The sequence below is a fragment of the Tenrec ecaudatus genome, chromosome 12 (assembly GCF_050624435.1).
Source record: "Tenrec ecaudatus isolate mTenEca1 chromosome 12, mTenEca1.hap1, whole genome shotgun sequence".
NCBI lineage: Eukaryota > Metazoa > Chordata > Mammalia > Afrosoricida > Tenrecidae > Tenrec > Tenrec ecaudatus.
Window position 1 is genome coordinate 5,783,903 of NC_134541.1, and position 22,547 is coordinate 5,806,449.

The 22,547-nt window shown below is 44.0% G+C and overlaps 1 non-coding gene across 1 annotated transcript; it reads left to right on the forward strand.

Annotated features, from left to right (window-relative positions):
* The first annotated feature begins 22,081 nt into the window (after nt 1–22,081).
* On the forward strand, nt 22,082–22,213 carry LOC142423696 (small nucleolar RNA SNORA49). Its single transcript, XR_012779299.1, has one exon. It is a non-coding gene; the product is annotated as a small nucleolar RNA SNORA49 (small nucleolar RNA).
* Nucleotides 22,214–22,547: the final 334 nt, after the last annotated feature.

Genomic DNA, 22,547 nt, shown 5'->3' on the forward strand with positions numbered 1-22,547 from the left:
AAGCAAAGACTCATTAAGCATCAGAAGTTTGCTCCAGAGAAGCCTGTCTGTTCAGTGTGTGTGTGGAGGTGTTAGCTATAATTTGCTCCTCATACACCAGATGAAATGGAAGACAGTGTGGGTGTGGCAGGGGAATAGACCTCAGAAAACAGGTTTTTGTGGACAGGGACAATGACATACCTCTTGTTCTTTCAACATTTCATACCTCTTGTACTATATAAGCCATGGAGAGGAGTTGTGAGGAAAGGATCTATGAAGGGGACTTGATTCAGGGACCTTTGTTAGCTGGCATAGGAAGACAAAATGCATTCACCACAAACCAGGAATTTATCTACCTCGGAAGGAGTTTGATGGGAATATTTTGGGGTTTTGACCCTAGTCCCAAGGAAACAAAGGGTAGTCACTTGGTTTGCACCCTCTTCTAAGCTGGGCATGAAATTGCACTTTCATCTGGGTCATTACCATAGATAAGAACTCCTTCTATAAGATAGAGACCAGAATTGATAATACATCATACTAATTGACTGCATCTCATGTTGCTTTCCCATAGATTCCTTGGATTCAGTCCTCACTCAGCAACCCATTCGACAATACAATGAAACCCTGCCCAGGATCATGCCCTCCATCCTTACCATGATTGCTAGGCTTCAGCCCCTTGTTTCAGCCCTTTCATTGAGACCCTCTACCTAGTAAGATACTCATCTCTGATAACTTGTCCCTCATGAGAACATCTCCCAAATTGGAGTGGACCTGTCTCCATACCTACCTCAAAAGAGCATTTTAGCTGTACTTTTTCAAAAACAGGATTTCTTCTAGAACCCTGTTTATTCACTATTCTTTGCCAACGCTGTGATTCAGACTTCTTTAGTCATGCTTATCCGGCTTTTACATGCACATGAGGTGAGTGAAAATAACAACGCTTGTGTCAGGACCTTAAAAAATGATATCTTTTTTCTTCTAATGCTTTAAAGAGATCTTCACAGCTCATCTATTCAATTGAATCCAGCATTTGTTAAAAACAATTGTGAATTGGGTGAGGATATACAAGATTATCAAGATTACATTCAACAACCCAGATTGTGTCAATCACTATCATCTTTCAATGTAACATCCTTTATGCCACTTCCTGCCTGTTTTGTCCTTGGATAAAAGATAGCCCTTTGAGTTCAAAGAGTTGATTATCCTAAAGTGCATGTACCTCAAAAAAATTGAGTCATGATAGTGAATTCAGCTCCAGGGCAGAAAGGTGACTAAGGTCCATATTCTCAGGGTTCCTACCTGTCTCTGTCTGGCTATACAAGCATGATCTTTTTTTATGATCCTGAGTTTTATTCTATATTTTTCTCCCACTCTGTCCAGGACCTTGTCATGTAACCACTTCAGAGCAGTTCTTAGTGATAGCCATTCCCCTTCTAGTTACACTGGTGTCGGGGTCCTACCATTGATATGTGGACAGAAGTTCGGTAAAATTCTTAACAATTCCCATCTTTCCTCTATCACAATGTTGCTTTTTGGTCAAATAGTGAGGATGTTTATTTTCTGTATACTGAATGGTAATTCATACTGAAAGAAGCTCAGTGATACCATGGCATTCACACTGAACTGTGAGTTAGTTTATTGTGCCAACCTGGCCGATAAACACGTGTGGGCTAAATTGTAGGGTGGAGAGATAAATGGCTCAGTGAACCTTACCTTTCTAGTTCTCGGGTCTCTTGCTTTCTGATGGTCAGACCAGAGTGCAGCTGCCTTAGTTCCCTGCTTTAGCTGGCAAGGCTCACTTCCTGTAAGACATCCCTGGGCAGAAGCCACATAGACCTACCCTGTTGCAGCCCTGGGTGCTGTTGCAGCCATGTGGAGACTCCTGCCAGTGCTGAGATGCTTACACATTCACTGATTCGGCTTTCCTCCTGCAGTCGGCATCATTGAATGTGTTTTGTGAGATGAAGGAGCACTTTGTGGATTGGTGTTGGACAGATGGGTTAATGTTGGACCTGTGGGCTTGGGTAGCACTGGGTTGGGATGTTTTCTTAATGTGCACTTAACCTTTATATAAAACTGTGGATTTGTTTCTCTAAAGTACCCAGACTAACACAGACTGCTAGCTGGAAGGTTGCAGGTTCAAACCCATCCATGCTTTTCCATGGGAGAAAGATGAAGCGATGGAACCTATGAAAGTTTACAGCCCTAGGAACCATTTCCAGGCCGTGGTCTTTGATTTTCAGCAGTAAGTGCTTCAAATTCTCTTTGCTTTCAGCAAAAAGTGTGTATTATGTGAATATAAGGGGATGTTAGTCCAATTCTGATGCCTGGTTACTCATATAGGCCATATTGTAGATTACTTGTTCTCAGATTATTATAGATACACGTCCTTTATGAGATGAATGATTTTACACTACTTTCTCACATTCTGTGGGTTGCCCTTTCCGTTTTTTAAGGGTGCTTTTCTTTCTTTTCTCCCCCGGATCATTTTACTGGGGGCTCTTACATCTCTTATCACAAATCCATACATATATCCATTGTGTCAAGCACCATTGAACATATCTTGCCATCATCATTTTCAAAACATTTTCATTCTATTTGAGCCCTCGGTATCAGCTCATTTCCCCCCTCCTCCCCTCCCTCATGAACCCTTGATAATTCATAGCAATCTTAAAGGACAGGATAGAACTGCCCCTGTGAGTTTCTGACACTATTTTTTTTTCTTTCTTTAAAAAAACAATTTTATTAGGTGCTCATAGAACTCTTATCACAATCCATGCATATATCAATCGTGTAAAGCACATTTATACATATGTTACCCTCATCATTCTCAAAACATCTGCTCTCCACTTAAGCTCTGGCATCAGCAACTCATTTTCCCTCTCTCCCAGTTCCCCCCTCCTTCATGAACCCTTGAAAATTTATGTTATTATTTTGTCATATCTTGCACTCTCCAAAGTCTCCCCTCACCCACTTTTCTGTTGTCCGTCCCCCAGGGAGGAGGTTATATGTAGATCCTTATAATCAGTTTCCCCTTTCCACCCCACCTTCACTCCACCCTCCCAGTATCGCCACTCTCACCACTGGTCCTGAAGGGATCATCCGCCCTGGATTCCCTGTGTTTCCAGTTCCTATCTGTACCAGTGTCCATCCTCTAGACCAGCCAGATTTGTAGGGTAAAATTGGGATCATGATAGTGGGGGTTGGGGGCTGGGGGGAGGAAGCATTTAGGAACTAGAGGAAAGTTGTATGTTTCATCATTGCTACACTATACCAGAAGGGTGCTTTTCAAATGCAGAAAACTTTAATTTGATAGTCTATTTTATGTATCATCCTTGTTAGCCTATCTAAGAATCCTTGCTAATCAAGATGATAAACATTGAACTTATATTTTCTTCTGAGAGCTTTAGAATTTTAGCTCTTCCATTTAGTTCTGTTAATTATTTTTTAATTCAAATTTGTGTATGTGAGGCCAGGGGATAAACATTATTCATTTTTCATTATCACCACAGTCAGGCTCATAAGTTTTAGAGTCTAATACCATCCCATTGTATGGATACAGCTTGCCTGACACTAACAGATCTGTTTTCCATCACCGTAGTTTCTTTGCCCTGAGAATGTAGTATAAGTGGGAGTAGAAACCGACTTAAGCTCCTGAGAGACTATGAAGGAAAGTGTTTTTGTCTTTGTGAACAAGGAGCATTCAATTTCATCCTTTATTTATTTTTCAAACCAATGACCTTATATTATTTGTGTTAAATTCTCAAGGCATAAGCATAAAAACCAAGGAAGAAACCAAGTATTTGTCAGTACAAGCTCAATGGATCAGAATGTGGCAAAACTCTTAATAAAAGTCAGCAATACATAAAAACACTTTTCTCTAACAATAAGGCATCTGTGATGCTCTCCTACCCAACAAGATCGCTGAAGACAAAATGGGTGCATAAGTAAATGTGGTAAAGAAAGCTGATGGTACCCGGCTATCAAAAGATATAGAATCTGGGGTCTTATGGCTTGAAGAAAAAAAAAAAGTGGCCATCTAGCTGAGAAGCAACAAAGCCCACATGGCAGAAGCACACCAGCCTGTGTGATTATGAGGTGTTAATGGGATCAGTTACCAGGCATCTAAGACCCAGAATAAAATCATACCCAAGGTAGCAGGGAATGGAGTGGAGACACAATGCCCATCTGTAGACAATTGGACATCCAGAGGGGTCTACAGAGGGGTCACAAGGAAGAAATGAGCCAGTCAGGGTGCAGTATAGCACTGATGAAATACACAACTTTCCTCTAGTTCTTCGGTGTTTCCCAGCCTGCACTATCATGACCTCAATTCTACCTTACACATAGGATTAGACTAGAACATGCACACTGCTACAGATAAGAACCTGAAACACAAGGAATCCAGGATAGATAAAGCTCCAGGGCCAATAATGAGAGTAGAGATATCAGGAGGTTAGGAAAGGGTGGGGGTAGAAAGGGGAAATTGATCACAAGGATCAATCTACAACCCTCTCCCAAGGGGAGGATCAATGGAAAATTGGGCAAGGGGCGACAGAGGACAATGTAAGATATGAAAATAATAATAATAATATATAACTTATCAAGGGTTCATGAGAATAATTCGTTTGCATGCTCACACAAAAGTGAAAGTAGTTCCTTCTGCACCTCCCCCCCTCTCCCCCTCTGAAAAGTAACCTTGAGGGCTTTGAAAGCTAGGAGAGGAGCCCCTTGGTCCTGGAGATGCGGAGCAGTTAGAGGAGGTCACGGCACATTATCATGATAAGGACTTTGTTTTTGTAACCATACATTCGTTTTATTTTATTTTTTTTAACATTTTTTTTGTTGTTTTAAACGTTTTATTAGGGGCTCATACAACTCTTATCACAGTCCATACATATACATACATCAATTGTATAAAGCACATCTGTACATTCTTTGCCCTAATTATTTTCTTTTCTTTTTTTCCCCCCTTTTCTTTTTTTACATTTTATTAGGGACTCATACAACTCTTATCACAATCCATACATATACATACATCAATTGTATAAAGCACATTCATACATTCCCTGCCCCAATCATTCTCAAAGCATTTGCTCTCCACTTAAGCCCTTTGCATCAGGTCCTCTTTTTTTTCCCCCTCCCTCCCTGCTCCCCCCTCCCTCATGTGCCCTTTGTAATTTATACATCTTTATTTTGTCATATCTTGCTCTATCCGGAGTCTCCCTTCCCCCCCTTCTCTGCCGTCCCTCTCCCAGGGGGGAGGTCACATGTGGATCCCTGTAATCAGTTCCCCCTTTCCAACCCACCCACCCTACACTCTCCCAGCATCGCCCCTCACACCCTTGGTCCTGAAGGTATCATCCACTCTGGATTCCCTGTGCCTCCAGCCCTCATATGTACCAGTGTACAACCTCTGCCCTATCCAGCCCTGCAAGGTAGAATTCGGATCATGGTAGTTGGGGGGAGGAAGCATCCAGGATCTGGGGGAAAGCTGTGTTCTTCATCGGTAGTACTTCGTACCCTAATTAACCCATCTCCTCTCCTAAACCCCTCTATGAGGGGATCTCCATTGGCCGACACTTGGTCCTTGGATCTCCACTCTGCACTTCCCCCTTCATTCAATGTGATATATATATATATATATATATATATATATATATATATATATATATATATACACACACACACTTTTTTTTTTTTTTTGCATGATGCCTTATACCTGGGTCCTTTTGGCACCTGGTGATCGCACTGGCTGGTGTGCTTCTTCCATGTGGGCTTTTTTGCTTCTGAGCTAGATGGCCGCTTGTTTATCTTCAAGCCTTTAAGACCCCAGACGCTATCTCTTTTGATAGCCGGGCACCATCAGCTTTCTTCGCCACATTTGCTTATGCACCCATTTGTCTTCAGCGATCCTATCATGGAGGTGTGCAGCCAATGATATGATGATTTTTTGTTCTTTGATGCCTGATAACTGATCCCTTTGGGATCACTCACTCACTCAGGCTGGTGTGTTCTTCCATGTGGGCTTTCTTGCTTCTGAGCTAGATGGCCGCTTGTTTATCTTCAAGCCTTTAAGACCCCAGTCACTATCTCTTGATTGCCGGGCACCATCAGCTTACTTTACCACATTTACTTGTTTACCCACTTTGGCTTCAGCAGTTGTGTCGGGAGAGTGAGCATCATAGAGTACCTATTTAATAAACGAAAGTATTCATGCATTGAGGAAGTGCTTGAGTAGAGGCCCAAGGTCCTTCCGCCACCTTAATATTAAACCTATAAATGTAGACAATTAGATCTATTTCCCCATCCTCATATATATGTTTGCATGTACACGTCTTTGTCTAGACCTCCATACATGCCCCTTGACTCCCAGCTCCTTCCTCCCTCTCCCTTGACTTTCCTCCTGCCCCACCACCATGCTCCGTCCCCACCTGGGCTACAGCTATACCTCTTCTCTACGCAACCTTACCCTTGATCGTTCCCCATCAGGCCTGTCACTCCCCCCTCACTACCATTTTGGGTCCCATGTTGTTCCCTTGTCCCTGTGTTTATTAACACCACTTCCTTACCCTACTCCCCCTCCCCCACCCAGATCTGTCTGTCCCCCCGGAACTGTCTGTCCTATTGTTTTTCCTCCAGATAGTTCATCCAGCCTGTCCTATTCAGACAGACCTGTGGAGACACTAACATGCACGAAAACAAGACAGAGGAAAACAAAGCAACAGTATACAACCAGACAATAAAACAACAAGAACAAACCACTGACAAAGAACAAAACAAAACACTTCACAAAAGAAAAGCTTGTAGTTCGTTGAAGGATCATTTGCTGGCCCTTAGGAACGTTTTCCAGTCCAGTCTGTTGGGGCACCACGCCCTGGCCCCAAAGTCCACTTTCAGTATTCCCTGGGGACCTTGCCACTCCATTCCCTTGCTGTTCTGCTGCACTCCCCCAGTGCTTTGCCTCGGTGTGGTGGGATCAGGTCAGGTGCAATTCCCACACTGTGTCTCTGGTGCTGTCCCCTGTATCGCCCTTAGTCACTGAGGGGCCTCATGTCTCATAGTAGGGCCAGCCATGTTGTTCTCTCTGTGGACTGGCTGCTCTACTCAGAAACATCATCCTCACGGCCTGGTGGGCCAGGCTGTGTTCCACTGTCTCCTCCTGCCCCTTCATCTGCTCCCGTGTGCTCTGATCAGATATGTCCATCTCCCGGAGCTGCAGAATCAATGTCATCCTTTGAAACAAATTCTTTTCGGGGGAGGGGCAGGAATCCACTTAATTTTTGGTGCTGGGCCCTACTCCACGCCGGGATATTGCATTCACACCTTGCGGCACTGGGTTGAAGTCTGGTCCCACTTTCCCTGTGGAGATATAAACAATACCCTCCCCTTGGGTGGATTAGTGCCCCATGCCCCCACTTCCCTTTTCTTTTTTTTTTTGTCCTGGGCCCACTGATTTATTAAATCTTTTAAGAGCATATTCTACTTTTAACTTCTTTTTTTAAGAACAAAGGTGGGGAATCCTGGCCTGAAGTCCAGCCCCAGACTGGCTAGATGCTCAGTCCCAGATGGCACTGGCATGTGACAAGCAGTCAGCCCAGCAGAGGGGCCAGTTGCTGATCAGATTCAAGTTCACAGCACGCGACAAGCCTTCCCTGGGACGTGGCGTCTGCCGGCCGTAGGGCCAGGGGTAGGCGTTCTCCTTCTGGGCCATCCTTAGAGGGGAGGGGGGCGGGGAGCAAGAGCTAGCCCTGCAGCTGCTTGCGTGGCCTCCGCAAACAACTGACCCCCACTTCCCTTTTCTTCCTTATATTCATCCTTTTATGTTCCTTTCCCCAACTCCTCCTCTGTGGTCTACCATGTGCACCCCTGGTTTTGATCTGGTCTCTGCCATACTACACAGTCTTCACCCCAGAAATGTTTGTATACAGTAGCTTTTTCCCCTATGCCACTTTTGCATTAAAAAAAGTTTTTTTTTAATTAAAAAAAAATTTTTAATACTTACCTCAGCGGGCTCATGTTGTACTTGTCCTTTTGTGCCTGACTTACTTCGTTTAGCATGATTTCCTCCAGTTCTTCCCATGCCGCTATGTGCCTCATACGTTCATCACTGCTTTTTAGTGATGCGTAGTACTCCATTGTATGTATATACCACAGTTTTTTAATCCAGTCATCAGTTGATAGAAATTTGGGTTGCTTCCAACTCCTTGCAATTGTGAACTGTGCCGCAATGAACATTGGAGCACAGATGTCTGGTCTTGGTTTGTTCCTTGCCTCTTCTGGGTATATGCCCAGTAGGGGGATTGCTGGGTCATATGGTAACTCTATTTCCATCTGTTTTAGGTATCGCCAGATTGATTTCCATAGTGGCTGTACATACTTACAGTCCCACCAGCAGTGGATGAGAGTTCCTGTCTCCCCACAGCCCCTCCAACACTTGTTGCTTTCTGATTTTTTGAATTGGGCTACCTTTGAGGGTGTCAGGTGGTACCTCATTGTTGTTTTAATTTGCATTTCTCTTATGGATAAAGATCGGGAACATTTTCTCATATGTTTGTTGGACATTCGGATTTCTGTCCCTGTAAAATTTCTGTTCAAGTCCTTTGCCCACCTTTCAAGTGGGCTATTGGTTTTTTTCTTTTTGGAAGCTATCAGAGTATTGTAGATTTTAGTAATAAGACCTTTGTCTGATGTGTCATTGCTAAAGATGTTTTCCCAGTCTGTGGAATCTCTTATTACTCTCTTGGTGAATTCTTTAGATGTACACATGTGTTTTATCTTCAGTATATCCCATTTGTCGATTTGTGCCTCCTCTGTGTTTGTGTCCTTCCCTATTTCTGATAGCCTGTGTATTCCCTGCACCAAAGTTCTCAAATTGGTCCCAATTCCCTCATTGATGGCCCTAATAGTTTGGGGTTTAACTTCAAGGTCTGTGATCCACCTTGAGTTTATTCTTGTGCATGGAGTGAGATAAGGGTCTTGCTTCATTTTTCTGCATGTGGATATCCATTTTTTCCAGCACCACTTGTTAAAGAGGGCATTGGCTTCCCATTTGATATATTTGGGGCCCTTATCAAAGATCAGCTGTGTGTATGTTGATGCTTTTATTTCTGGGTTTTCAGTTCTCTACCATTGGTCTGAGTATCTGTCATTGTACCAGTACCATGCAGTTTTGAGAACTGTGGCTGCATAGTATGTGCCAAAGTCAGGTAAAGCAAGCCCTCCCACGGTGTCCTTCTTCTTGAGGAGTTCTCTGCTAATTCTGGGTTTCTTCCCTCTCCATATGAAGTTGGTAATCAGTTTTTCCATTTCTTTGAAGAAAGATGATGGTAATTGTATCGGGATGGCATTAAACTTATATAGTGCTTTTGGCAGAACTGACATCTTAACTATATTAAGTCTCCCAATCCAAGAACATGGAATATTCTTCCATTTGTTCAGGTCGCTCTTGGTTTCTTGTAACAGTGTTCTATAGTTTTCCCTATATAGATCTTTTGTTTTTTTCAGTCAGGTGTATCCCTAGATATTTCAATTTGTGTTTGGCTATTGTGAAGGGTACCACCTTTTTGATATCTTCTTCTGTGGTCTTATCTGATGTGTATAACAGTCCGATGGACTTCTGTTTGTTGATCTTGTATCCTGCCACTCTGCCAAACTCCTCTATTGCTTCCAGTACTCCCCTTGTGGAACTTTTGGGATTTTCCATATATAGAATCATATCATCTGCAAATAACGATAGTTTTACCTTTCCTTCCCCAGACGTATACCTTTGATGTCACTTCTTTGCCTTATGCTGTTAGCTAAAACCTCCAGCACGATATTAAATAGGAGTGCAGACAAGGGGCATCCTTGTCTGGTCCCCTTTTTCAGTGGGATTTTGTTAGTCTTTTGTCCATTGACTACCACTTTGGCTGTTGGTTTTTCATATATAGCTTGTATTGTCTTGAGGAACTTTCCTTCCATTCCTATTTTCGCTAGTGTCTTAAACAGGAATTGGTGTTGGATGTTGTCGAATGCTTTTTCTGCGTCTATTGATATAATCACGTGATTCTTATTATTCGTCACATTGACATGAAAAAGTATACTAATGGTCTTTCGTATGTTGAACCATCCCTGCATCCCTGGTATGAATCCCACTTGGTCATGGTGAATTATTTGTTTTATATACTTTTGTATTCTGTTGGCTAGTATTTTGTTAAGGATTTTTGCATCAATGTTCATTAGGGATATTGGTCTGTAGTTCTCGATTCTTGTGGGATCCTTTCCCGGTTTGGGTATCAGAGTTATACTAGCTTCATAGAAGGAGTTTGGGAATTTGCCATCTTTTTCTATGTTCTGGAAAAGTTTGTGTAGGATTGATAATAGTTCTTCCCTGAATGCTTGGTAGAATTCTCCAGTGTAGCCATCTGGTCCAGGGGATTTTTTTGTTGGTAATCCCTTGATAGCCTTTTCTATTTCTTCTATTGCTATGGGTCTGTTGAGATTCTTGATGTCCGCCGAGGATAGTCTAGGGAGGGATTGTTTTTCCAGGAATTTGTCCATGTCTTCCAAATTGTTGAATTCATTGGAGTACAATCCTTCATGGTACTGTGTAACTATCCTTTTGATTTCATTAGGGTCTGTTGTAATGACCCCTCTTTCATCCCTTATTCTTGCTATTGAGATTTGTTCCCTCCTTTCTTTGGTTAGGTTTGCCAATGGTCTATCGATCCTGTTTATCCTTTCAAAGAACCAACTTTTAGCGATATTAATTTTTTCCATGGTTTTTTAATTTTCCCTCTCCTGAATCTCAGCCCTGATTTTTATCATTTCTTTTCTTTTGCTATTAGTAGGGTTGTCCTGCTGACTCTGCTCTAGTTTTTGTAAAATATGTGTCAGCGTATCAATCATGAGTCTCTCTTCCTTTCTTAGGTGTGCTTGTATTGCTATGAACCTTCCTCTGATGACTGCCTTTGCTGTGTCCCATAAGTTTTGGTATGTCGTGTGCTCATTTTCGTTGGTTTCTAGAAATTTCCTGATTTCGTCTCTGATCTGCACCAGTATGCACTCCTTTTGCTGTAGAAAGTTATTCATTCTCCAATTATTTGCTCTCATTTTCTTTGTCTTCTTTTTGTTGATTTCCAGTCTTATGGCACAGTGGTCAGAGAGAGAGGTCTGTATTATTTCAATGTGGTTAAATTTATGTAGATTTGCCTTATGCCCCAGCATGTGGTCTATCTTCGAATATGTGCCATGGGGACTTGAAAAGAATGTGAAAAATTTTTTATTTGGATGAAAAGCTCTGTAAATATCTATTAGGTCAAATTGTCTTAATTGTGGAGATTAGCTCCCTAGTCTCCTTGTTGAGTTTCTTTCCCTGTGATCTATCTTTCTCAGTGAGTGGTGTGTTGAAGTCGCCCACTATAATTGTCGAGTCTGTGATTTCTTTCTTAATCTTTTGGAGTGTTTGGTTTACGTATTGAGCTGGTCTCTCATTCGGGGAATATATGCTTACAATGGTTAGTGGTTCATTGTCTATGATTCCCTTGAGCATTATATAGTGTCCCTCCTTATCTCTTTTTATGGTTTGCACTTTGAGGTCAATTTTATCCGAGATAAGGATTGCAACCCCTGCTTTTTTTGTATTGCTGTTTACTTGGTAGGTCCTTCTCCAGCCTTTGATTCTCAGCCTATTTTTGTCTGTAGCCTTGAGATGTGTCTCCTGTAGGCAGCAAATTGATGGGTTGTGTTTTCTAAGCCATTCTGCTAGTCTCAGTCTTTTAATGCCTGAGTTCAGGCCATTGATATTCAGGGTTATTATCTCAATGTGCGGACTCTGTGATGCCATTTTATACCTTTTGTGTTGGGAGTTTTCCTACTTTCTTTTATCATTAGTATGTGTTTTGTGTGTGTTTCATTCTTGACTTCTTTCCATCCTTAAGCCATGGCTTATTTGTGCTTGGTGAGTGTTGTTCTTCTGCCCATACTGAGTCGGTGAGGATCTTTTGTAAGGCTGGGTTTGTTGTAACGTATTTTTTTAGTTTTTCCTTGTCTGGGAAGACTTTTACTTCTCCATCGATCTTGATCGATAATTTGGCTGGGTTGAGTATTCTTGGATTTGCGTTGTTTTCCTTCAACTTTTCGAATATGTTACTCCACTCTCTCCATTTTTTCATAGTTTCTGCTGATAGGTCCGAACATATCCTTATGTGGTGACCTTTATATGTGATTGCTTTTTTTGCCCTAGCTGCTCTCATGATTTTCTCCTTTTCCTCAAAGTTGGATAGTTTAACTATTATGTGCCTTGGTGTTTTCTTCTTGGGGTCCCGTCGTGCTGGTGTTCGTTCAGCCTCCTGGATGGTTGCTTGGTTTTCATTCATTAGGCTGGGGAAGTTTTCCTCCAAGAATTCTCTCGCTACTGTTGCAGATGACTTCTTTGTTGTGTCTTCTTCCGGTAGGCCAATAATTCTAATGTTGTTCCTCTTCATAGCATCAGACATAGCTCTTAGGTTTTCTTCGGCTTCTCTGATGCGCTTATTAGATTTTTGTTCACGTTTATTAAAGTCTGCTTTGTTGTCCTCCAAGACACTGATGCGGTTCTCTGATTCTTCCAGTCGATTCTCAAGGAACATGATTTTGCTATTGTTTTTCGTTATTTCCTCCCTAAGCTCCTGTATTTCCCTATCTCCTCTATGGTTTCATCCCTTTTCTGTATTGTTTCCTTCATATCCTGCATGACTCCAAGCAGCATTCTGAGAGTTTCTTTGTATGGCTTCTCAATGTCTGCTTCTTCTGTGTATGTTGCTATGTTCAGCACATCTTCTGCCTTTGTCTGTTGTTTCTCCTGTTTTTTCGTTGAGGTCGTTGGGGCTGATGGCTGTTTGCGTTGAATTGTTTTTGAGGGACCAGGTGCCATTTTCTAGTCTCTCTCTGGAAGACTTATAGGAATGCTTCTTCGAACTGCCTACAGCTGATTTTGCTAGGTTATTAACCTACCACTTTATCTTCCTGTGGCTTCCCTATCAGGGGAGTGCCCCAGATGGCAGGTCTGCTGCCTGCCCCAGTGTTGCAGGGGCTGGGCTTAAGTTCCTGCTATTGGTTTGAATATTGATAAGTGTTGGCTGAGCTGCCTTACATCCCCAGGTACACAGGCAGGAACTCCCTGGTGAGAAGTCAGAGGAGTATCCCCTGGAGAGCAAGCAGGCCTTTCCCTAGCCTTGAGCTATCTATGTAGGGTGGAGCTCACCTAGCTGGGTGTGGCCCAGGCGCAAATGCCCTAGGGCAATGGGAGTGTCCCGTAAGTCTGCAATGGAGTGTGAGAGAGCAGTTCAGGAACAAGAGGGGGAGCAAAATTAAACAGTGAGACCGGACTGTGCTGGGGTACAGGGAAGCGAGGGAAGGAAAAGCAACTATGCAGCTGAGTCCCACTCCCTGCCTGTGGACCTGCAAGGGCCCACTCCCTGCCCCAAGCCCCAGCGGCAACCCGCAGCTGAGCCCCAAGAAGAGTCACAAGAAAGCTGCTGAGCAGCCCCCAGAGAAGTGGGGGTACAGAGAGCAGAGATGTTAACCGGCACCACAGTGTAGCTGAAGCTTGATCCCTGCCTATGGAGCTGTGGGGGATTGGGTTCAGTCCCTGCTCAGCCCACACGGTGCGGCAAGCTGTGGCTGTGCCCCGAAAAAGCCCCTGCGCAGCCCTCCAAGGCTGCATGGGAATATAGAGCAGAGAGGCAAATAGAAGCAACAATGCAGCTGAACACCAATCCCTGCCGGTGGAGCCTCAAGGGCCCTGTCCCTGCCTTGAGGCAGGCAGGGGAAAACTGTGGCTGGGCCGAGGCCAAGCCCTGCTACAGGCTCCAAATGGTCCCGGCTTGGGCAGACAAAGCGGCTAGGCTTGGGTTGAGCCCCAGCCGGCTTCCACTGAGGTAAGCCAAAAGCCCCCAGCCCCTCAAAACCCCATGGATCTGAGCCTACTTATCTTTATGATGCGCCTCCTGCGATCCAGTAGCGTTGAATTTCCCTCTGAGCAACTCTCCTGGGCTGGATTCTGCGGATTCCCTCTGGTATGTGTTACTCCGTCGCCATCTTCCCGGAAGTCTTTTTTTTAACATTTTATTAGGGACTCATACAACTCTTATCACAATCCATACATATACATACATCAATTGTATAATGCACATCTGTACATTCTTTGCCCTAATCATTTTCAAAGCATTTGCTCTCCACTTATGCCCTTTGAATCAGGTCCTCTTTTATCCCCTCCCTCCCCGCTCGCCCCTCCCTCATGAGCCCTTGGTAATTTATAAATTATTATTTTGTCATATCTTGCCCTATCCGGCATCTCCCTTCACCCCCTTTCTGTTGTCCGTCCCCCAGGGAGGAGGTCACATGTAGATCCTTGTAATTGGTTCCCCCTTTCCAACCCACTCACCCTCCACCCTCCCTCCCAGTATTGCCCCTCACACGCCTGGTCCTGAAGGTACCCACCCTGGATTCCCTGTGCCTCCAGCTCCTATATGCACCAGTGTACAACCTCTGCTCTATCCAGACTTGCAAGGTAGAATTCGGATGATGGTAGTTGGGTTGGAGGAAGCATTTAGGAACTGGGGGAAAGCTGTATTCTTCATTGGTGCTACATCACACCCTGACTGACTCATCTCCTCCTCTAGACCCCTCTGTGAGGGGATTCCAGTGGCCGACAAATGGGCTTTGGGTCTCCACTCTGCACTTGTCCCTTCATTCACTATGGTAAGATTTTTTTTTATAATGCCTTATACCTGATCCCTTTGACACCTCATGATTGCACTGGCTGGTGTGCTTCTTCCATGTGGGCTTTGTTGCTTCTGAGCTAGATGGCCGCTTGTTGACCTTCAAGTCTTTAAGACCCCAGACACTATCTCTTTTGATAGCCAGGCACCATCAGTTTTCTTCACCACCTTTGCTTATGCACCCATTTGGAGTACTTAGGAATTTTGGACGCTTCCGAGGCACTTCAACCTGAGAGTCACGACCCAGTGCAAGAGATTCAGGAGTCCTGCCCGGATGAAGCAAAGATGGTAGGCTGGGAGGAAGCTTATGCATCCTTAGCAGCAAAAGTGAGGGAGATGCGAGTCAAGTTAATAGAAAGACACTCTCTGATAGAGTCCCAGGAATGGGAGCCAAAACTTACTGGGGCCAAAGTATTTCAGAGGCCTCAGAGTGCATTCAGTGAAAAGAATCCTTTTCTAGAAGACTTGCCAGTTGTAGCATCAGTTGTGACTAGGGCTCCAGGAAAGGATCTAGGCTTAGTGCTGCAGTACCTGCTGCAGCAGAACGAGGAGAGGGTGTAGGGGAGTTCAGTATGATGTTTCCTGTGATTGAGCGTCAGGATGTCCAGGGTAATCTGGTCAGATATCATACTCCAATTCCTTTCAAACAGCTAAAAGAACTCAAGGTTGCTTGTGCCCAATATGGCCCAATCACTCCTTTCACTCAATATTTATTAAATATACTTTCACGTCGCAGCGCTTGCCCCCGCAGAATGGAAACAATTGGCTTTGAAAATGCAAATACTGTCTGCCAGGCAGCGCTGAGACCTTTTAGAAAAAAGGGCAACCTGTCCGATTATATCAGACTATGCTCGGCATTGGACCTTCCTTCACTCAGGGGCTTGTTATAGCAGCTGCTTTGCAAGGAAAAACTGTAAAGGAGGGTTACTGATACTATGGAGCTTATGGGAGCCCTGCAGCCCGGGCTTCCTTCCCCCTCTGCTATTCCAGACAATATACATAAGATCATTTTAGGCTTAAAAGATTGATTTTACACCATCCCCTTGGATCCAAATGACTGTAAAGGATTTGCCTTTAGTGTTTCTTCCACCAACTTCAAAGAGCCTATGAAAAGATATCATTGGCTTGCTTTGACTCGTGGCATGACCCCGACCCAGAATTAATATGGGGCGAGGGCATGTTTGTATTTTTTACACAAGATGCTGATAGAGCGCGGTGGCTGCCAGAACGGGTGGTGCGGTTTGCAAACCTTGCAGATGGTAATTTGCCTCGGAGTGCTTCTGGGGACATCACACAGTGAGCAGTACTAGGCTTATGTTCCTCTTCCACCACTCTTACATCCTGCTGTCTGGGAAGGTCTGGAAATCACGGTGTGGGTTAATGATTCACACTGTCCCTGTACAAGGTGAAGGAAATGTAATCTCATCCATTCCACAATCTTTTTCTCCTTGTGGACTAGAGACTCAAAAGAATAATAGAACTATATTGTGGAGATCATGTCTCATGGACAAGCCTATCCGGTATAACATCACAAAAGAGAGATATATCATCAATTTGCTCGGCAACCAGGACAGTACTAAACAAAATTACTGCTGAGTGGACAATAGGGGCTGCTTTTGGGGACGCGAAGCTTATGTGCCCTTCCTCCAGACCGCAGGGAAACGTTACTGCCTGCGTACCATCGCCTTATTTTTGGCAGGGAATATTACTGTAGCTCATGATGATTCTAAGTTTTGTAATAATTGTAATTTGTCTAATTGTGTTATCTGGACCCCTGAAGGTATTGCCGTTGCCATTTTGTATCAACCTTTTTTTATACTGCCAGTGAATATAACTGGGCCTTGGTATTCACAAAGAGGGTTACAGGTATTAGAAGAGATTGAAAAAGCATTAACCAGACCTAACCGCTTTGTGGGTTTGCTCATAGCGAGTATTTTAGCTATATGCAGTTTAGTTGCTACTGCTACTACTGAAGCAATTGAGCTTTTACAAAACATACAAATTGCCCACTTTGTAAATGAATTATCCAAAAATGTGACAAATGTGTTGGTAACTCAAGAAGATATAGACATGAAGTTAGAACACAAAGTAAATGCTCTTTATGACATGGTCATCTATATAGGAGACGAGGTGCAGGGGCTTAAGGCCACGTCTAGTCTACAGTACCATGCTATATTTGCATGGATCTGTGTTACACCTAAACAGTACAACAGCAGTCAGCATAGCTGGATTAAAGTGAAGAATCATCTTCAAGGTGTTTGGCACAATGCTAATGAGTTTTTAGATTTATTACCACTCCATCAAGAAATATTAGCCATAAAAGATGTTAAGCCTCTTGATTTTGATGCCCCTAAGGTTGCTGAGGATTGGCTCCAGCATTTTCGAGATGTTTTCCCTTCGTTAGGAAATCTCAGAGGCCTACCTCACATGCTTATGTCCATGATCACAGAAGGAGTGTGTGTATTGTTGATCTTATGCATCATCCCTATGTTACAGCGCATGGTTATGGTTGAATTATTGGCCCTAAGAACAAAGCTTCATGAAGTGCATCTGTGCACTTTGCTCCCTCCCCGAACAGGGGTATGAGGCAGAGGCTGGTTAGTCAAAGATGGGTAAGATCGAGTCTGAGTCTCCCAACCTAAGACAGATCATAGTCACCTGGAGGACTGTGACTGATGATGGGGAAGGGTGATTTCAGGACTTGACAACCTAAGACAGGCACAGTCATCTGCTGATGTTCTGAGTAAAAACATCTTCAGTAAATAAAAAGGGGGAGATATTGAAGGCCATTAAGACTCAGCCTTGAAACGGCTGAGAATTCTCATGACCTATGTGTCAGTCTTTGCTGATTTCTCGTGACTTTACGTTTTGAACAGACTGTTAAAATCAAGGACAAGAAAGTATTCAAGGTCTGGGAAAAGGGGTTGTTTAATTTTCTCAAGGATGTCTGGCTTGGCAGAAGATAGAGTTGCTATGTGTATCAAATGTGCTTGCTTAACAATGAGATAATTAACCCCGGGTTGTTTCTGCATGGATAGAGTGTGTAGAATAAACTCGGGTGCTTCAGTCCATCAGACTGTTGCCCTCCCAGTACTTTCTGTCTCTCTTCTTTTCCTTAATCCTCACTCCCCCTTTCAGGATTGTTCGACTCGTTGGCTGGCTCCGACAGTTCCCTAGGAGTGCCATGTAGGCTGAGCTTCATGCTGCTGGTACAATCCTGTGCTCATGCACACTTGACTTAGAGGGACAGCCTGGAAAAGCAAAGCAGGCTCCCCAACCTCTCAGTGGCCCTTTACCTGCACATCCAGCTGTGGTCACTTTTCCTATGTGGCCACCTTCCTCCTTTTGAATCCACAGTAGTAGCAAGCTCTCATCCTGCTCACAAGGAGAACCCTGATGGATTCGCAGACTGGACTATGACCCAGAAGGAGAAAGCCCCTCTGAGTTACTAGAGATAGAAATATTGACCGGGAGAGTCCAGGAAATGAGTTTATGAATAGGGATTTACAGGCTTGGACAGGTCTGCTGCTTCCAGTGGTGGGAGGGAAGGGAGATAACAGACAACGGCCCCTACTGCCCAGCTCAATAGTTTTGATGCAGCTGTTACTAGGGGGTCTGATTAATAGACAATATTTCTTCAGGAAAAGGGACTGGATTTCAGCCAAGGGGATGCTTGCTTCTATTCCATCCAGATAGGCCTAGGTTCAAGGTAGTGTGGATACAGACCCAACCAGCAGGGAGCTCAAACTCAGCCAATTCCGACTCACAGCCATCCTGTAAGACAGATGAGATTTGCCCCTGTGGGTTTCTGAGACTAAATCTTTACAGGAGTAGAACGCTTCATTTTTCTCCCAAAAGAGGGTGAGATTTTTTTTTTGGGGGGGGGGGAGGGGCGTAGGTAAGGATTTTAGTATGCCAATAGGAAAATGGTCAAACTGGATAAACACCATCAGGTCATATGGCTTGCAGCAGGCTTTCTTTGTACTGCTACCAATTGGCCATTACCAGGATGTTACAATGTTCCCTGAAGTAGATATGAAGGGTGTTTGCTACTGTTAACATCTTCCAGTACAAAGGGCCACTCACATTGTAAGGATAAGTAACGCATGGAACGGAATGCCCTCTTGTTGACAAGAAAAAGATTTTCCTCCAGAGTCTCAGGACACTGACTAAATGAGTTTCTACTCCCATTTATACTACATCCTCAGAAAATAAAAAACCACACTTCCATGATAGTCATTTTTCTGCATGTAGGAACTACATAAAAAGCAGGATCGCAGAGAGATATCCTAGGACCATTGCAAGAGCTACCAGTGGAGTAAGTTTGAGAGCTCTGTCTCAAGTGGCAGAGGCCAAGAGCAGAGGCATCAGAGGTGGTAACATGGAGACTATGAGACAGAGCAACGGAGGCAGACCAAGACCGGAGGCTCAGAAAGCAAATCCTAACAACCAAGCAGCAGGAACAAGAAAATGGGACAAGGTAGGGCATCCATCTGGCTTCTAGCCAAGGGACCATATAGCAGAAAGAGAATGCTCTCTGCTCCTGTAAACACTTACATTCTGGAAACCCACAATGGCAGCTCTACCCTGCTCTCTAGGGTTGCTATGTGTTGGCATTGCTTGATAGCAGTGAGCTTGGTTTTGAGCGACTGCCTAGACGGAACAGGCTTTTGTTTGAAGTCAATATAGAGTAAGGGTTAGGCGTAAAAATGTATGCCCACTAAAGAAAAAGCCCTAGCAGTCAAGAGATCAAAGGACCCATTGTACGGGGTAAGTCTGCTGCTGGTAAGACCTCTTTAAAATGTTGAAAAACTTCCTAGGGTGAGGACCAGGTAGTATGGCAGGGGCCAGACCAAGTCCAGTGATGCATATAGTAGCCAACTAAAAAGGAGGTGGGGAAAGGGAAAAAAAGAAAGAAATGGGTACAGGGCACAGGGCACTAACCCACCCAAGAGGAGGGTATTGTTTATATCTTCACAAGAAAGAGGGACCAGCCTTCAAACCAGTGCTTCAAGATATGAATGCAACATGCCGGTGTGGAGTAGGGAGTGAGTGGAGAGGTCTGAGGGGCGAGGGGCTGGCCCAAATCCCAACTACATTGACACCTGCCCCTCCCCCTAGAAGAATTCATTTCAGAGGACAGCACTGAATCAATCTGCAGCTCTGGGAGAGGGACATGTCTGATAGGGGGAACATGGGAGCAAATGAAGGGGGAGGAAGAGAGAGTGGAACACATCCTGGCCCACACCTAGAGGGCGATATTTCCGCTCAGAGCAGCCAATCCACATAGAAGACCACATGGCTGGCCCCACTATGAGAGGCGACATCCTTCACAGATCCATAACCCTACAGGGGACAACACTGGAGACACAGTGTGGAAATTCCACCTGATCTGATCCCACCACACCGAGGAAAAACACTACGGGTGTATAACAGAATAGCAAGGGAACAGTGCATTAAAGTCTTCAGAGAAGATTAAAAATATATGTCGGGGCCAGGACTTGGTGTCCCAACAGACTTGACTGGAAAACACTCCTAAGGGCCAATAAACAGTCCTTGAACTAACTACATGCTTTTTTTCTTTGTCATTGCCTTGCTGGTGTTGTTGGCTTGTTTTACTTTGTTTGGTTTTGCTCTGTCTTTTTTTGTGCATGTTATTATCTCCACAGGTCTGTAAATCAGATAGGCTGGATGAACAATCTGGAGGAGAAAACAATGAGACTGACAGTTCTGGGGGACATGGGAGAGGGGGAAATGGGGGTAAAGGAAGTGGTGTTAACAAACCCAGGGACAAGGGAACAAGAAGTGATCCAAATTGGTAGTGAGTGGGTATAGGAGGCCCGGTAGGGGGTGACAAAGGGTAATGTGATAAAGGAATTATTGAAATCCTAATGAAGGCTGAACAAGGTGGGACAAGAGAAAAGTAAACGTAAATCGAGAAAAGAGCTAGGAGGCAAAGGGTCTAAATAAAGGCATTTACATATGTAAATATGTTAATATATGATGATGGGGAAATTGACCTATGTGCATATATTTATAGGTTCAATATTAAGCTAGCAGATGGACATTGGGCCTCCACTCAAGTACTCCCTTGCTGCAGGAATACTTTGTTTATTAAACTGGCATTCTATGATGCTCACCTTCCCCGTGCGATTGCTGAAGACAAAGCAGGTGAATAGCAAATTGTTGTGAAGAAAGCTGATGGTGCAGGGCTCTCAAAAGAGATAGCGTCTGGGATCTTAAAGGCTTGAAGGTAAACAAGCAGCCATCTAGCTCAGAAGCAACAAAGCCCACATGGAAGAAGCACACCAGCCTGCGTGATCAAGAGCTGCCGAAGGGATCAGTTATCAGTCATCAAAGAACAAAAAAATCATCATGTGTTCACCTCCCTGATACAATTGCTGAAGACAAATGGGTGCATAAGCAAATGTGGCGAAGAAAGATGATGGTGCCCAGCTATCAAAAAGATATAGCGTCTGGGGTCTTAAAGGCTTGAAGGTAAACAAGAGGGCATCTAGCTCAGAAGTAACTAAGCCCACATGGAAGAACCACACCAGCCTGTGCGATCATGAGGTATCAAAGGGATCAGGTATCAGAAATCACCAGAACAAAAAATCTTATCATTGTGAATGAGGTGGGGAATGTGGAGTAAAAACCCAAAGCCCATTTGTAGGCGACAGGACTTCCCCTTACAGAAGGGTCTCGGGGAATAGAACCACTCGGTGCAATGTAGAAAGGATGAAAAATACAACTTTCCTCTGGTTCCTAAATGTTTCCTCCCCTCCCACTATCATGATCCCAATTCTACCTTGCAAGTCTGGCTAGGCAGAGGATGTACACTGGTACAGATAGGAACTGGAAACAGGGAATCTAGGACAGATGATGCCTTCAGGACCAGTGTTGAGAGTGGCGATACCAGGAGGGTGGAGTGAAGGTGGGATGTAAAGGGGGAACCTATTACAAGGATCTACATATAACCTCTGGGTGACAGACAACAGAAAGGTGGGTGAAGGGAGATGTTGGACAGTGTAAGATATGACAAAATAATAACTTATACATTATTAAAGGTTCATGAGGAAGGGAGGAGTTAAAACTGAGGAGCTGATGGCAGGGGCTTAAGTGGAGAGCAAATGATTTGAGAATGATGAGGGCAATGAATTTTAAAATGTGCTGTACACAATTGATGTATGTATGCATTGTGATGAGTTGTATGAGCCCCTAATAAAATGATTAACAAACACACAGTTTTTTTAGGTAAACCTGGGGCCAATTCTTTCAAACCCCTCAACGCCATTTATATGAATAACATGTTTGCATGTTTGAAAACATTCTTTTTTCTATAAAAGAATATTTTTTTCCTTCCTCAGCCTTCTTCCCTGGCCTTCTAGCTGTGGAGTGCCCGGGCATTGCCTGAGGATAGATAAGAAAGCTCGTGTCCCTACCCAGGAAGAGCCCACTTTCTTCTGGGGCCTACAAATTGAGCTAAGAGTGTAAAAAAAAAGAATATTTTTTTCCTCTAAAAAAATGTTGAAAAGAATGCATGTTCCTGTAAGGACCCAGCCATAGTATTTCAGTTGCTTCATGTGTTATGTGTGAACTGTCTACAATGAATTAGGAGGACTGGAGAGTTTATGGTTTGAATTGTTTTTGGCAAAAGAAAATAATGAATGCCCAGGCCCTGAGGATGATGACCCCAATTATAGCAGCCAGTCCACATGGTCAGCCCCACTATGAGATATTACGTCCCTCACTGACTCATGGCCCTGCAGGGGACAGCACCCGGAGACACAGTGTGGGAATTGTGCCCAAACTGATCCTACCACA